The sequence below is a fragment of the Bidens hawaiensis genome, unplaced genomic scaffold (assembly GCF_021521415.1).
Source record: "Bidens hawaiensis isolate Kalapana, Puna unplaced genomic scaffold, B.hawaiensis_p1.1 tig00009076_1, whole genome shotgun sequence".
In the NCBI taxonomy this organism is placed as follows: Eukaryota; Viridiplantae; Streptophyta; class Magnoliopsida; order Asterales; family Asteraceae; genus Bidens; species Bidens hawaiensis.
Genome location: NW_027491666.1, coordinates 538,979 through 546,950, shown reverse-complemented (window position 1 = coordinate 546,950; position 7,972 = coordinate 538,979). Strand labels below are relative to the sequence as shown.

The 7,972-nt window shown below is 30.7% G+C and overlaps 1 pseudogene; it reads right to left on the bottom strand.

Annotated features, from left to right (window-relative positions):
• Window positions 1-6,285: 6,285 nt before the first annotated feature.
• LOC143531067 (protein LIGHT-DEPENDENT SHORT HYPOCOTYLS 10 pseudogene) lies at window positions 6,286-7,348 on the bottom strand (annotated as a pseudogene).
• Between the last annotated feature and the right edge of the window lie 624 nt (window positions 7,349-7,972).

The following is a 7,972-nucleotide window of genomic DNA, read 5'->3' as shown; positions in this document are numbered from 1 at the left end:
GACGAAAGATTGGTTTGGAAGCTACTCGGCTTTGTACTAGAAAAATCCATTCCAATTGTTGTAGCTATCAAGCGGTTTTTTAATCTTAAAAATGTTGCTCATTCCAAGTAGCTGCTGGATGATAACTAAAAGATTATGAGCACCGCAATAAGAAGTAAACTAAGGCGAAATATGTGTATACTAATTAAACTTATGTTCACCTTGTAGCGATGGTCGAGTACAACGGGACAAGGTGTTACATGTAACAAACTTGGACACTTCAAACATGAAATGTCCAAAATGGGAGAAAAATGAGGAGGCAACCTGATCGGGTACTATGAAGGCAAACCATATCTCAAAGAAGGATGAAGACTCTCGCTTAAAGTAAGTTAAATTTTGGTATGAGTATGGATAGTTTAAACTAATTAAACTCGTTAGTTGTATTAGTATATAGGGGTATAACTTATACCTCTCGTTGTTGTGAAAGTATTTTAAGGTCTAACTTAAATAGTGTATTATGTAAGGGGGTTAGGATGTAATTAGTGCAATCGGTGTTTTAGCCAATCAACGTATCAAATATCAATTGGAGGCACCGGTTCATTTTGCATATGTAACGAAACAATGAAATTTACACGTGTTATCAACTTATCACATTATTTAATAAAGATAATGATTAACAAGAATGTTATATTTTAACTTTGATATCCATAAAACCTTTATTTTAAAATTTTGGGTAAGATGTAATGACAGTTTGTAGACTTCACACAAGAATATATTATACTCCATATGATTGTAGTCTTAAATCGTGTACTGTCGGCATTTTACATAAAATATGAAAGAGAGATATACTAAAGTGCAAGATATATTTGACTAAAACAATGTAATACGACAAAATAAATTATAATAGATACCCCACAGAATCGGTGGCAGACGACCATCAATCTACTAAAGTGTGCTAGGGACAAATGTCCACCTATTCCATATATCTGAAAATATGGCCCTCTCATTGTACAAAAGAGGAGAGCACATTCTGGGTGACAAATATGGAATCAGCCAATCACACACACTTGTGTATCTAAACATACATACAGGGATGAAATTAATTACTAATTTTCATGTTTTGTGGATCAGTGTTCGATTTTGATATTCTTATTTATGAAAATATTTACACATGTAACCTTGTAAAACTTAGATAACAATGCCAGATTTGGTCTGGCTTTAAAGTAGTTTAAAAAAATTAGAAGGAGCGCCACCATCAATTAACATATATACAAACATATTTTGAGGGATGAGATAAGTGTAAGTGTAGTGTAGTGGGGTGGTAATTTTAAGTGACAAAGGCGATAATGGCAAGGAACACCGCCTCAATGATAAGAGGGGGGAGGGGGGGGGGGAAATATTTGTCATCCGGAGATAAAATGAAATAATAATAAAACAATAATGTGACGATTGGTAATCCTCCACGTGTAAAAATCACCCCTACAACATTATTACACCCTTAAAATAAAAATTACTTCTTTCTAATTAGACGTCACATGACACTTGTCTTCTCAATTTATAGTCCCCACTACATATAATCAAACGCTTGTATATTTTGAGGAATTAGATATCTTCTAGAGTCTACTAAAGAATAATTATTTATTTATTAGTTGGACTCCCATTATGGGCACCGGTTTCGATAGATAATCTATCTATGTTATCAATTATGGATTCTATTTAAAACTAAGTGTTGTTTGTCGGCACAACCGGACAGGTCAGATAACGCGGCAGGTAGCTCGGATATGTTGATTAGCATATAAAGAATTAAAATAACTAAAACAACATTTATTAGGTCAGTAAAATCCGGGCCAATATCAACTACGTTCGTTACGATATAAAATAACATTTATTCAGCCGGTGAAACCATACGTTAATAAAATTCGAATGTTGGTAAAAAATAAATGTTTTTTGTCCCAGGAGTTTCCGCAATGAGTCGATACGAGTAACCATTTAATTTTTAAATTAAAACAAAAAACAAAAAAAATGACAATGAACACTTTGGTGCCACCACTTGGCCCAATAAGGGTTTAGAAGCACCAAGGTTGCCAATTATACTCATTAGTAACAGTAATTGGCCTAGTTAATTAAAGTTAACAGACAAGCTATTAAATTGTTATCTTCAACTTATGACATAGTAGAAAGATGTATGAGTTCTCTAGTGGAGATTCAAGTTTTATCTTCTCACTTGTGTTACTTTTGATGAACGTAGAAAATGAACGATTTAAGTTAAGTCTTGCGAGGTTATCAGTTTAAATCTCAAGCTCACCCGAATTTTCATCTCATTTATGTTACCCCGAGTAACATATGAACGGAAAACAACCTACACTGCGACCCTCCTAGTTTTTACATGAGTATTTACATGATCCATATCATGTATGTGTGTGTATATACACACATATAAAGGAATGATCATGAAAGTGAATCATGACCCTTGATCAATGGTTTTTGATGAAAATGATATTATTGCAAAAATGTGGTTATCTTTATAGTACAAATATTACGGGGTTGTTTTATATTGTTTGTTCTAATATTTATTCATTTTTTGAATTTATATTCTTTTTATTGTATGAAAATTAATAATATACTTATGGTTTAATAATAAATTGTTTCACAAATAAATGAGATGTTATAACCCGGTTTAAAAGCTATTCGGTTTTGATGAGACCAAAAACTCGTTTATTTTTTTACTATAAAATTGGTTTTTTAATTTAAATAATATAAATATCTTTTATAAAAGAAATAAGATATTAATTTTTAGTATATCCTATTTTATAGGATTTTCATATCAAATATTTGGTGAGAATAATTTTTAATTTAATGAGATGTTATAACCCGTTTAAGGAATATTTGGGTTTGGTAAGACTCATACCCGTGAATTTGGGTTAAATGCATAAGAAGCCTCCATTTCAAAATCAAGCAAATCTTGTGACTCCAAAAAAGAGGGAAGGACCACATCGCGACATGTAGAATTTTTTTTGTTTTCGTTTATATATATTATAGATATAGATTTAATAGAAAAGGGGTGTTTTGTTAAATTTATTTGTGGTAATATTTAATCTTAATCGGTTGGTTTCATAATTATGTCTTTCTTTAACTTTTATTTTAGTTTAAACTACATTTATTCTAATTTAATTTAAGAAAATAAGAAAATTTTATTTTTTATTATACAAAATTCAATAACTTTTCAACTATCGTATGGATTATCAGACCAATATATTTACATTATACACTATAGGGGCAGGTTAAGAGGGAACTGAAAAAAAAAGTGAGGAACTCTTCATTTTACATGTAAAAAAATAATATAAAGCTCGATTTCACATATAAAAATTAGTTTTAACATAAACGTTTTTAGATTTTTTGCTTATAAATCCATGTAGAAGACATGCCAATAAAAAAATGAAGTTTGTAAAATAAAAATTACGTTTTTTTAAATGAAAATTTATATATATATATATATATATATATATATATATATATATATATTAAACAGCTTTTACATGTGTTTATATGTAAAAATCTCTATAAAGATTATGTAAAAATGTGTTTTTTACATGAAAAGTGATTTTTTTTAGCATTCCTTTTACATGTAAAATAAAGTTTTATATGTAACTTGAATAGTTTTCTAGATTATTTTAATATTTTTTACATGTAAAGTAAAGAGTTTTAATATTTTCTTTATTTTCTTTAATTCCCTTTTAAACTTGTCCCATACACTATATAAGTATACAACATTCAACCCTATCCAATATATTTACATTATATACAATATAGATATATACATCCAACACAAACATTAATATGATTTATTTTATTGTATGTAAATCCATTAAAAATGCATTTCTTGTTTCATATATAATATGTATATAATTATATAATGTGTAAATATGTTGTGTAAGATTAAATATATTATATAGGCGGTGTAAGATTGAATGTTGTGTAAATATGATGTGTAGGATGTATAGAAGTAAATGTTATGTGAATATATAGTGTGTAAATATGTTGCGTTTGAGATAATATAGTGTGTAGGCCAGGTTGAATGTTGAGTAAATATGTATTTTGTAAATTATGTTGTGTAAGACGTAATACGTTATGCAGCATGTAAATATATGGGTCAATCATCTTCTGACGTTTGAAAAATTATTGAATTTTGTATAATAATTTTTTTTCTTATTTCTTTCACATAAATAAATGGAGTCTAAATTAGAAAAAAAATATTATTATGTAACCTTTTGATTAATATTAATAATTACCATAAATTTAATCCAAATATACTATTAAAAGAACACATATGGTTCATATGCCATTGACTAGACCATTCACATAGATGTTATACAAGTTTTCGGTTTAACAAATAACACTTTATTATCTATTTTAGTTTATTCAAAATTAATTGTTAATATAAAAAATATATCGTTGATGAAAATCAAACTCATTACTTTGCTTTTAAAAAGATTGTGACTTACAACTTAATTACCCTTATATGCTAACATTCTCTCTTCCTTAATAGACATATATTTACTACCTTCTAATTTGATTTATTTAAAATACAAATTATTCTTATTAATCTATGTATTTTAGGAAATATGTAATTATCCATTCATTAATGTTTATTATGTAATACATTATAATTTATAAAATTATACTGTTCATTATATATTTTTATATATGCATATTTGATGTTTTCTATATTTTTCACCCGTACGTGTGTTACATAGGACACCAGCCTTTTTTTTTTGAACGGTGACTTTCTTAGTGGTTGAATAATCAGCCACAGCTCTCGGAGAGAGCCCCAATCGCCCCACTTGGGCCAAGACTATGTTGTCTTAACTGGGTTCACGCTTGGCATCCGAGTTTGGCTAGGCGTTCCACGAGAAAATTTCGAACTCCCTGCCATTTGACAAGAGTTGTCCGCCTACAAGAGCAGGCTCCCTGGGAAGGGACACTCTAATAGAAAACTCGTGTCACCATCAAGATTCGAACTTGAGAGGCCAACCGGCATCAAGCTCATACCCATCATTTGGCTGGCCACTTGAGCTACCCCAAGGGGTCACATAGGACACCAACCTAGTTAATAAATAAAACAATTTTCACTAATTTAGCTATTGCATTAAAATTAATCATAAAAAAACCAACTCACTTCTTGCTAACCACTCGCATAAACTCAATCCTATACACATTGTTAAATTTAAGCTTACGTACGTATATATCTCTATGAAATGGGCGTTGAGTATAAATTCATGTACTGGCCGGAAACTCGAGGAGTAACTTCTAAAAATGAAAATGTACGTACGTAGCTAATAAATCAGTGGAATTCCCTTGCGCGTTCGTTGCTCTACATGCACATGTGTCTATAAAAGAGGTAATTTTTTTAATTTTTTCTTTTTTGTGTATGTGGAGTTAATATGCAGACTAGATTAGTTGTATTTCCCATGCATAAGTGCATATTTGTGTATATAACTGTACGTGTGAGCTTTGGATTTATGTATATATATTTTAACGAATTAATTCATGTATTAAACAAATGTATATCCATATCCTTGAGATTCTCTTTAGAAAATGTTATACTTTTATCTTTTGTCAACATGCATATTGTTGTGTCTTTTATTTTAATTTTAATTTTCTCTTCTTAAACTTATAGATAGAGGATCAAAGAGACGTGAGAGGGAAGAGGGAAATAACCATTCTTACAGTTTTACCATTTTAGCTTAATCTAAATTGATCTTATAGAAAACCAAAGTTAACTTCTATACGGTTCTAATAGTACATAAAACTAGTGTGTATGTAGAACGTACTTATATAAAAAATATACAGTGGTAACTGTAAATTTTTTACTTGATTAGCATTGAACTATACTTTTAATTTTTTTCACATATTCATGTAATTACAGATGTCTTAACCTTAAATTACATTAATGTGGATAATTATAAAAAAAGTGATACATGCGGATGATCTTAAACCTTTTAACATATGATCAGTTTCACATAAATGATCTGCTAAGTAAAATCATTGAAATGAAATTTGACTTCGCATTTTAATTACCTTAATCGTTTACTCAAATCCTTTTGTCGGTTTTACAGAGAGACTAATTAACTAACATTTCCAACGTACCTATTCTCATTTAGTGTATATTATCACTTCATGTTTCATATTTTATTTCCACTTGTAAGTATACTATATCAAAAGTTTAAAAGCTAACAAATAATTGGAGTATCTAATAACATAATGAGCATATTTTGCAAATTTAAGGTTTCTAACTAAATGAAAATATTATATTGGCAAGTTGTTACCGAGAGTGTACGTTTTGAATAATTAACAATAAAAACAACTTTTGTTAAATTTTAGCAAAGAATATTAATCAGTGAGGAAGTTAAACAAATATTTTGTAAGATTTGAAGATCTAGCAACAGTATTTGGCCGTGATAATTTTATTTGGATTCTAGTGTCATACATTAGGGCACAACAACTGCAAAGATATACCTGATGACATGTATCAGATCTACTATGATTGATTTTATGACTATGTTTTTTTTCCTGGTTTCATGAGATCTGGATTGATAAACCAATTAAAGGGAATGAGCGAAAGATGAAACACTTACAACCAAAAGAACCGATGCATTCATGTGGAACTCGAGTCTTCTCCTCCCTTGGTAGCTTTCTTCTTCTTTTTATAAGGGATTCCTCTAGCCTTTGCTTGACATTCCTTCACTTCCCTAAGGTGCACCCGAATCACACTAGTAGCAAAAGGGTTTGATTCGGGTGAACCTCCATTTTCCTTATAGGCGGCACGAAGCCGACCTATGAGGGAGTCAAGGCTTCCCCAAGCTTGTCTAAGTGGACAAGCACAAGGAGCCGGTGGCTCGGGCTGCCCATAAAAGATGCAGCCTTGCAAGTGAACTTTAGTCTTTCCAAATTGGTCCAAGTACATGAGCAACTCAAGCACATGGTTACTGTTGCACTGAGACATGTGCACAGGCGGCCTTTGGTTCCTCAGGTACTGTCCAAAGGTATTCCAGTCTCTACGTTTCTGAGACTCGTAGCGGCTGGGAGATTGTGGTGGATCCCCAGATGATCCATGATCTGCTGGCTCCTTTCCTCTATCAAATGACATATATAATAATTGGATCAACAAAAGTATTGTTTTGATGAGTTTGGTAAATAAGGGATGAATCTGAAGAAGAGGAGGTCAGGGGGGATGAAATAGGAGGTGTATTGGTGAAACATATCGATCACATCAATATGACACTTGCGGTTTGATGAGATGGTAATGGGGCCATCTGCATCAAGTGCCCTCTCTCCATGTTTGATCAGCAGGCTTACATTTCTAAGTAGACAAGATCTATTCGTTTAACCACCTAATTATATATATTTAATCAAATCAATCAGTAACCTGACTTAACCACGTCATTAGACTTACCCAAATGCGCTATTTGTATAACGAAAACATTGATGCATACGTATGAAGTATGAAGGAACTGAAAAACTGTATAGCTGAATAATAATGGAACGCTAATAACTATCATAATGTTCCAACTAGATATCTAATAACTACTATCAGACAAAAATGATAAATAATAAATCAACTAATAATAGTGACTATAGTAGATAATAAACTGAGCGGCTGATAGACATAGATGAAGCATGTATAAGACAACTTCTCTTCATGTTAAAACTAGGTCCCAATCATAAAAAATGTAACATTAACTACTGTTGTCATATGGTACAAGTTGGATCAAACGGTAAGGATGTAAAATAAAAAAATCAAGGGTTTTGTTAAAGGTTTCACAAAAACGTAGAAAACTATTTTACATGCAATATATGGTCAGCAAAAATATGACCAAGATCCAGCTGGAAGAAAAAAATATTATTTAATACATGACTTATTTTATTGATCGATCTTACCCAATTATTGATTATTAAAAAGATTTGTAAACTATATAATTAACTCAGTGGTTTG